Source organism: Schistocerca piceifrons, chromosome 1 (assembly GCF_021461385.2).
Source record: "Schistocerca piceifrons isolate TAMUIC-IGC-003096 chromosome 1, iqSchPice1.1, whole genome shotgun sequence".
In the NCBI taxonomy this organism is placed as follows: Eukaryota; Metazoa; Arthropoda; class Insecta; order Orthoptera; family Acrididae; genus Schistocerca; species Schistocerca piceifrons.
Genome location: NC_060138.1, coordinates 695,080,835 through 695,090,348, shown reverse-complemented (window position 1 = coordinate 695,090,348; position 9,514 = coordinate 695,080,835). Strand labels below are relative to the sequence as shown.

The following is a 9,514-nucleotide window of genomic DNA, read 5'->3' as shown; positions in this document are numbered from 1 at the left end:
CTGAGCACTATGGGACTTAACATCTGTGGTCATCAGTCCCCTAGAATTTAGAATTACTTAAACCTGACTAACCTAAGGACATCACATACATCCATGCCCGAGGCAGGATTCCAACCTGCGACCGTAGCGGTCACGCGGTTCCAGACAGAAGCGCCTAGAACCGAGAACCGCAAGGGCACACCGGGCGGCTCCTTAGGATAATTTAGGTTAAGTAGTGTGTAAGCTTAGGGACTCATGACCTAAGCAGTTAAGTCCCATCAGATTTCACACACATTTGAAAATTTTTGAACACACGTAAAAACGGTGGTAACGATATGCATTATAGAAAAGGCTCACGTAACATTTATAGACGGAAAGTCAAGGAATTCGTAGCGACCTGTAACAATGAGTATAATTTAACATACTGTATACTGCTGTTAACGAACTGTAAATAACTGGCTTTCAGTTACCAAGCAATAATTGGCCGGATGCCATACCGGAGGGAATATTAACAACTCCCAGGAAGCCAGCTTGTCAGCAAAAAATTACTTTTTTTTCTCGCATGTTTTGTCAACAGCTCACCATATGGTTCTGTCAGATATCAGTAATTAAGCAATAACGACGGCCTACCAACGACAGTATCAGGAATGTGTATTCAGTAATTGAAATTTTGCAGGAACAGCTAGCAGAAATCTCTCTCACATATGCGAACACCACACTAGCTATTCATAGCCTCCAACAACCTGCATGAAAGATATAGCTCCTGAAGTACCGGGTGATCAAAAAGTCAGTATAAATTTGAAAACTTAATAAACCACGGAATAATGTAGATAGAGAGGTAAAAATTGTCACACATTCTTGGAATGACATGGGGTTTTGTTAGAACCAAAAAAAAAGTTCATAAAATGTCCGACAGATCACTTGCGCGCGTCGTTTGGTGATGATCGTGTGCTCAGCCGCCACTTTCGTCATGCTTGGTCTCCCAGGTCCCCAAACCTCAGTCCGTGCGATTATTGGCTTTGGGGTTACCTGAAGTCGCAAGTGTATCGTGATCGACCGACATCTCTAGGGATGCTGAAAGACAACATCCGACGCCAATGCCTCACCATAACTCCGGACATGCATTACAGTGCTGTTAACAGCATAGCACTATTCCTCGACTACAGCTATTGTTGAGGAATGATGGTGGACATATTGAGCATTTCCTGTAAAGAACATCATCTTTGCTTTTTCTTACTTTGTTATGCTAATTATAGCTATTCTGATCAGATGAAGCGCCATCTGTCGGACATTTTTTGAACTTTTGTATTTTTTTGGTTCTAATAAAACCCCATGTCATTCCAAGCATGTGTGTCAATTTGTACCTCTTCATCTACATTACTCCGTGATTTATTCAATTTTCAAATTTATACTGACTTTTTGATCACCCAGTGGATTCCAGCATCGCATCGAAACGACAAGATCCTGAAGAAGTAGCAGCGGAAGCCTCATAGGAAAGTTTACTTTTACGGACAGTGCCCACGATAGCTCGCAGCAATGTCATCACGGATAGTAAAATGTAACTCTGGAGGCGCCGGGTATCGATCCCGGTACCTCTCACATGCTAAGCGAGCGCTCTACCATCTGAGCTACGCCCCCAGTTGCCGGGAAAACTTCACCGATTGACTTGTATCCCAAGTCTCGCACCCGAACTTTCTCTGCTCCACTTGGAGCCGGTCCAGCCCAAGTACTGTGAAACCGGACTGGCCATTCAGCCGATGTAACTCCATTTAATAGCACTTCAGCACACTAAATGCTGTCTGGGGGCGTAGCTCAGATGGTAGAGCGCTCGCTTAGCATGTGAGAGGTACCGGGATCGATACCCGGCGCCTCCAGTACTATATTTTTTGGGCACTATGCACTACAACGGAAAACGAAGCAACTAACGTCTGCAACAGGGAGATGCACCATAATTGTATAGCCCACGACAACAAATTGTACAAGACATGTGATATCCACCGGTTCCGTGGGAAGGTACTGAGAACGACGCATGCAGACCTGCCGCCGCGCCATCCTCTGCCAATTACGTCATTGTGATACGCTATGGAGAGGGCACAGCTCAAAGGTCTCCGGGTCACAGGAAGATATTCTAGTTCATTACAGTCTCAAGGATTCGTTAATTCGTACTGACTGCTCCTTGGATTTGGACACATCGTCAGCATACGCTTGGGGATGCATCCATATTGCCTGGAAACCAGCGTGTACATGATGACAACAATGTTTTGATCTCTCACTAGATGAACTGAAGGAGTTAAATTAGACTGATTGAAACTCAATTCTGATCAAAGAGATTCATCCAGTGCTTTCTTGGTCTGTCCAATGGCCTCCTTTAATCGGAAACAGAATTCAGGCTCGGCATTTCTTAATAGATTCACTGATACCATTTCATGTCGTCGCTTTTCACTATTTCATCCTCATTGGTCCCACCATTTTCAGTGACTGTGTATCTATGTTAACTGTAGTCGAACTCGCCATTGTGCTCATTACGTATCTGGTACCAGACCAAGGATTTCGCTCGGGAAGAGAGCAAGCAGTTGCCTGGGACGACAGTAACATCGATTCTCAGCTTGGTTTGGAGGATAACTCTGATACCAGTTTGGCGCGGTGAGTCGTCTATCAACAGCGGTCTTAGGTGCATGTATTCCGTAATAATTTTGTTTCCTTGGCTTTCAAAAAACTGTGGCTGTAGTAACCAACTTGCAGCGAATTGATCCGAGATAGCTCGCAGGTAATTCACATTTGATTCAATTACAAGAAGATATTCTAGTTCATTTAAGTCTCAAGGATTCGTTAATTCGTACTAGTTTCTCTTTGGATTTGGATACATCGTCTGCATTGCCTTGGGGATGTCAGTAAATTCAGTTTAAACTCTACTGTAGTATCTATATTGTCTGGAAACCGGCGTGTACCATGATGACGACAATGCTCCGTAACTGGCGTCCACCTTGATCACCCTACGATGACAAATACTACTTATGTAATAAAATGAACACCTACAGCCGTCCTTTCGATGTCATTTACTACATGGCTATCAATTGCGGTGCTTCAGTACACCATCTTGAGGCCTTAACTGACGCTGAAAGGGTTAACTCCAATCGTATACACGATTCCATCAGCGGCTACCATCTATGAACTGGATTTCGCAGCCGGCCGGTGTGGCCGTGCGGTTCTAGGCGCTTCAGTCTGGAACCGCGTGACCGCTACGGTCGCAGGTTCGAATCCTGCCTCGGACATGGATGTGTGTGATGTCCTTAGGTTAGTTAGGTTTAATTAGTTCTAAGCTATAGGCGACTGATGACCTCAGAAGTTAAGTCGCATAGTGCTCAGAGCCATTTGAAGCATTTTGGATTTCGCAGACTACCTGTAACAACAATGTTGTGTCTCCAAACATCAACTACCAGTAGTTGATGGTTGGAGACGCAACATCCTTGGGTACAAGTAGTCGGCGAAAACCAGTAATTGGCAGTTGGAGACACAACGTCGTCGTTACAGTTAGTCTGCGAAAACCAGTTCATAGATGTTGGCCACTGATGGAATCGTGTAAGATTGGCATAAGCCCCCTGAGCATCAGTTAAGGTTGAAGTTGGGTTGTTTGGGAGAAGAGACCAAACAGCGAGGTCATCGGCCTCATAGGATTAGGGAAGGACAGGGAAGGAAGTCGGCCGTGCCCTTTCAAAGGAACCATCCCGGCATTTGCCTGGAGCGATTTAGGGAAATCACGGAAAACCTAAATCAGGATGGCCGGACGCGGGATCGAACCGTCGTCCTCCCGAATACGCGTCCAGTGTGCTAACTCAGTTAAGGCCTGAAGAAGATGCAATGAAGCACTGAAACTGGTAGGCATAACAATAAGAACATCAAAAGGACGGCTGCAGGTGTTCCGTGTTATTACATAAGTGGACAGCCAAAGTCCCTCAAACCTCCAGTCAGAAGGATGGACATACAAAATACTACTTGTGTTATTGTGTGCAACCACAAGTCCACTAGACCCTCTGGATCTATCCGACGGCCAGGAGTAGCTATACCTGTTCGTCAAGGGAACATAAAGAAACGTGAAACCGAATATGCAGAGCAGTGGACTACGGAAACGTGAGCATATCCGCGTGCGGGTATGTTTTACGCTCCCGTCCTTACAGTTCTTACTTGCCCCTGTGTCCTGATGTTTATATTTGTCCCACTGTGAGACATGACGGTCAGTGCCTTCATGCAAAAATGTCTGCGCTTGTCCACAGAACTATTATTGTACCCAGGCGTGCACGTCTGCGGACGAAGCAAATGGACGGCAACGAACGTCATTCTTCAGGGCTTCAAACATATGGAAATCGCATGGGGAGAGATCGGGACTGTATCAAAGATGTAAAAGGGCTTCCTAGAGAAACTTCATAAGCACAGTCTAACCCTTTCAGATCCTCTGGTCACAACAGTGTACATTAATATTTAGTGTGTATTAGCAGCAACAGAGCTCGTGGTCTCGCGGTAGCGTTCTCGCTTCGCGAGCACGGGGTCCTGGCCTCGTCGACCTCCAACGTAAAAGCACAGCGCTGCTGATACATCACACGAGTGTTATTGCAGAGAACTACCCAGACGGCATCACAGCTCGCATGGTAAATGCGTTCAGGCCAGGATGTCAGGAAGCGGCAGTTAACGTCGCAGGTATCCCGTATAACCTAAAATACGTAAAGGATATTTACCTACAAAGAGGCTATGTACTAGAAACAGCCGTCGACCGTTGCACGAGGACAACAAAGAAGTTATATACAGGGTGATCCATTGATAGTGATCGGACCCAATATCTCACGAAATAAGCATCAAACGAAAAAACTACAAAGTACGAAACTCGTCTAGCTTGAAGGGGGAAACCAGATGGCGCTATGGTTGGCCCGCTAGATGGCGCTGCCATACATCAAACGGATATCAACTGCGTTTTTTAAAATAGGAACCCCTATTTTTTATTACATATTCATGTAGAACGTAAAGAAATATGAATGTTTTAGTTGGACCACTTTTTTCGCTTTGTGATAGATGGCGCTGCAATAGTCACAAACGCATAAGTACGTGGTATCACGTAACATACCGCCAGTGCGGACGGTATTTGCTTCGTGATACATTACCCGTGTTAAAATGGACCGTTTACCAACTGCGGAAAAGGTCGATATCGTGTTGATGTATGGCTACTGTGATCAAAATGCCCAACGGACGTGTGCTATGTATGCTGCTCGGTATCCTGGACGACGTCATCCAAGTGTCCGGACCGTTCGCCGGATAGTTACGTTATTTAAGGAAACAGGAAGTGGACAGCCACATGTAAAACGTCAACCACGACGTGCAACAAATGATTATGCCCAAGTAGGTGTTTTAGCTGCTGTCGCGGCTAATCAGCACATCAGTAGCAGCAAAATTGCGCGAGAATCGGGACTCTCAAAAACGTCGGTGTTGGATTGCACCCGTACCATATTTCTCTGCACCAGGAATTGCATGGCGACGACTTTGAACGTCGTGTACAGCTCTGCCACTGGGCACAAGAGAAATTACGGGACGATGACCAACACCGGTAACGTAAACCGGCATAATATGCACTATTGGGCAACGGAAAATCCACGATGGCTGCGACAGCTGGAACATCAGCGACCTTGGCGGGTTAATGAATGGTGCGGCATTATGGGAGGAAGGATAATTGACCCCCATTTTATCGATGGCAGTCTAAATGTTGCAGTGTATGCTGATTTCGTACGTAATGTTCTACAGATGTTACTACAAAATGTTTCACTGCATGATGGAATGGCGATGTACTTCCAACAAGATGGACTTCTGGCGCATAGCTCGCGTGCAATTGAAGCGGTATTGAATGGCATATTTCATGACAGGTGGATTGGTCGTCGAAGCACCATACCATGGCCCGCACGTTCACTGGATCTGAAGTCCCCGGATTTCTTTCTGTGGGGAAAGTAGAAGGACATTTGCTATCGTGATCTACCGACAACGCCTGATAACATGCGTCAGCGCGTTGTCAATGCATATGCGAACATTACGGAAGGCGAACTACTCGCTGTTGAGAGGAATGTCGTTACACGTATCGCCAAATGCATTGAGGTTGACGGACATTTTGAGCATTTATTTCTTTAATGTGTTATTTACAGGTAATCACGCTGTAACAGCATGCGTTCTCAGAAATGATAAGTTCACAAAAGTACATGTATCACATTGGATCAACCGTAATAAAATGTTCAAACGTACCTACGCTCTGTATTTTACTTTAAAAAACCTACCTGTTACCAACTGTTCGTCTAAAATTGTGAGCCATATGTTTGTGACTATGACAGCGCCGTCTATCACAAAGCGAAAAAAGTGGTTCAACTAAAACATTCATATTTCTTTACGTGCTACACGAATATGTAATAAAAATGGGTGTTTCTATTTAAAAAAAACGCAGTTGATATCCGTTTGACCTATGGCAGCGCCATCTTGTTGGCCAACCATAGCGCCATCTAGTTTCCCCCTTCAAGCTAGACAAGTTTCGTTCTTTGTAGTTTTTTCGTTTGACGCTTATTTTGTGAGCTATTTGGCCCGGTCACTATCAATGGATCATCCTGTATGGGACTACGAGGGAAAGCACAGAGAAACAGGATAGAGGCCAAAAACCAGATATGAATTGGAAACAAGAGTGGAAAAACTTGAACGAAAGCGCACTTCACACGAAGATAGAATCCATCTGATACAAAGTTACAAACGAGACAATACTGTCCAACTGCAATTAAGTTAAGGCCGTCGGAGAAATGCCACACGTGCGATTAGACGGACACGCTAGAGCACCGTTTCCAATGTGGCAACGCAGCAACAATATGGGATACCTGCAAAGAAATGGTAGCGCTAATAAACAGAACGGTACCAGCAAACATAACACGCGAGCCTCTGACGGCATCAGACATAAAACCCTTTCCGAGACAAAGCAACAACTTCATGGATCCCAGGCCAAATAGTCCACTCAATTACAGACCTCAAACACAAATACAAAATTGGATATCTCACATACCTATGGGAAGATAATAGAAAATCCATGGTGTCCAAAAGCTACCGAACAGAATTCATGAATTTTCTGCGGATAGCCCTGGAGCCGGCCAACCGCAGACCCCACCCCCGCCCCCAGCCACGCCCCGTCAACAGCTCTCCGCTCGCGTCTCAGCAACAGTGCCCTAGTGAAGTGCACAAAAGTAATCAATGTTCCCCAGTGATTGTGCATACAAAAGTGATACACAGTGATTTCTCCCCACAGCAGTGCTAATCTCAAATCTGTGCCACTCTCTCCCATTAAACTTGATTCGACGAAACTCAAAATCGTGCCGAACCCATCTACCCCTGTAGTCCTTCACATTTAATTTCATCCCTTCTTGTGTATATTAGTGCTCTCGTATTTAAATTCCTTCCATTTTCTGATTTTTTTGTGACATTAATATGTGTTGTGTTTCTTCGCTCCAAGTCTCTCGTGTAACCTTTGCTAAAACTAATACCCTTTCTTTGTAATAATTTGTACAGTATATTTGCCACTATTGTTACTGTACTCGTATTTACTGCCACGCCTGAAAATTACCGAAATTGACATTTATTGTAACGAACTGTGTACCTAAACCAGACTACAAGCAAATAACTCTGAGGAACTATGCCATGAACTCTTGACATGAAGCCAAACAACGAAAGCAAAATATAAAAGGAAAATTTAACACTTGGAAAAAATTGAAACAAAAGACGAAATTTATAAATTTTATACCTCACTGTCATCTTTGTACATCGTTACAAGATTTTATAATATTGTTAAAAAGAAAGTTTCGATTCCCGTCGGGGTCAGGGATTTTCACCTGCCCCGAGATGACTGGGTGTTGTTGTGTCGTCTTCATCATCATCATTCATCCCCATTACTGTCGGGGGAAGGCAACGGCTAACCACCTCCAGTAGGACCTTGCCTAGTACGGTGGTGCGGGTCTCCCGCATCGTTCCATTACGCTCTGTCAAGAAGCATGGGACTTCATTTCTATTTCCAGCTGCAACAGAAATATTTTTTCTCAATGGTAAGCTCATGTACATACATGGGAGTTCAATCTTTTCGTCATGCACAAGTATTCCCACCTCTTGGGCACCACTGTAAAAGTATCAGCACGTGAATGTTGCAATGCGCAGCAGGTTGTGATCGCCAGAATTCACGGAAGTTGTTGGTTAGCTGCACTCCATTGTGGAACTGAATATTTTTAGTATTATTTTGCATGGTAATTATTAAATTATCAGTTTATTTATAACTACAGTGAAAATTTCAAAATTAGTTATTTTAGGCAATAAAAAGAAGCCAAATGTTCAAAGTATGTATTGAAAATGGGTACAAGAGTTTGTATAAATTATGCATCTAAAATGATTAAAAAAATCACTTGACAGTACTCCTCCAGAAAAAATCCTAGTCTGAAAGGTCTAAACAATCTCCAGTTTTATCAAAGTGTCCACGTACCGCAGTGCGTTAATCGTGGCGCCGTATCCCAGAAACTCAATGGGCAGGGGGTTGTCAGACGGCATAATTCTGTTGCAGGGTAATTTCCGCGTTCATGTTGCTAAGGTTATTTCGACTACTCTGCAGAAATTTCTCTGGGAAGCTCTTGCATATCCTTAACACATTCCCAACCCCCCCTCCCCACGGAATTATGCGGTTCCGTAGGCTACAGCAAACATTTTTTCATGAAATCATTAATCATCTTGTCTCACCATGTGGTAAATGTGTTAACAGTTATGCCGATTACTTTTGAATATTACTGACAGTTGTTTGTGATTTAGCTTCTTCTTTGGTTCAAAAATGGTTCAAATGGCTCTGAGCACTATGGGACTTAATTTCTGAGATCATCAGTCCCCTAGAACTTAGAACTACTTAAACCTAACTAACCTAAGGACATCACATCCATGCTCGAGGCAGGATTCGAACCTGTGACGGTAGCAGCAGCGTGGTTCCAGACTGTAGCGCCTAGAACCGCTCGACCACCTCGGCCGGTTCTTCTTTGGTTCGTCATCTTTTGTGTGAATCTGGTTTAGCACTTGACAATGTTTACACGTGCTTCCCCTAATAGGATCTTACTCCGAAGGGACAGTCACAAAAATACGAAACGGATCACTTTCACGACGGACAAGGCGTGTAGCTTCTCGATGAAACGAAACATATTGGTCTAAAGTACTTAAGGTGAGATACGAAATTGCATAGGAGGCATGGGACCATTATGTAAACCTGAAATTTTATTCACTGCTGAGTATATCGCTAAAATAACTATTCACTTTGCAGTTCAGATGCTGATTTATTGAACTTAACTCAAGTTCCGATACTGATAAATGCTACACATGACTCCATGCTCTCTATGAAGACTTTGTTATTATTTCTGATATTTCTGGTGATGGGCAGAGCCCGACACTCGTCAATAAATCACTTCTAAACAGAAAAGTTAATAGTTATTTTAGCGACCTATTCAGCAGTGGA

At 44.0% G+C, this 9,514-nt stretch overlaps 2 non-coding genes across 2 annotated transcripts; one reads left to right on the top strand and one right to left on the bottom strand.

Annotated features, from left to right (window-relative positions):
- Nucleotides 1–1,544: 1,544 nt before the first annotated feature.
- On the bottom strand, nt 1,545–1,617 carry Trnaa-agc. The gene has a single exon. It is a non-coding gene; the product is annotated as a tRNA-Ala (tRNA).
- A 163-nt stretch (nt 1,618–1,780) lies between these two features.
- Trnaa-agc lies at nt 1,781–1,853 on the top strand. Its single transcript has one exon. It is a non-coding gene; the product is annotated as a tRNA-Ala (tRNA).
- Nucleotides 1,854–9,514: the final 7,661 nt, after the last annotated feature.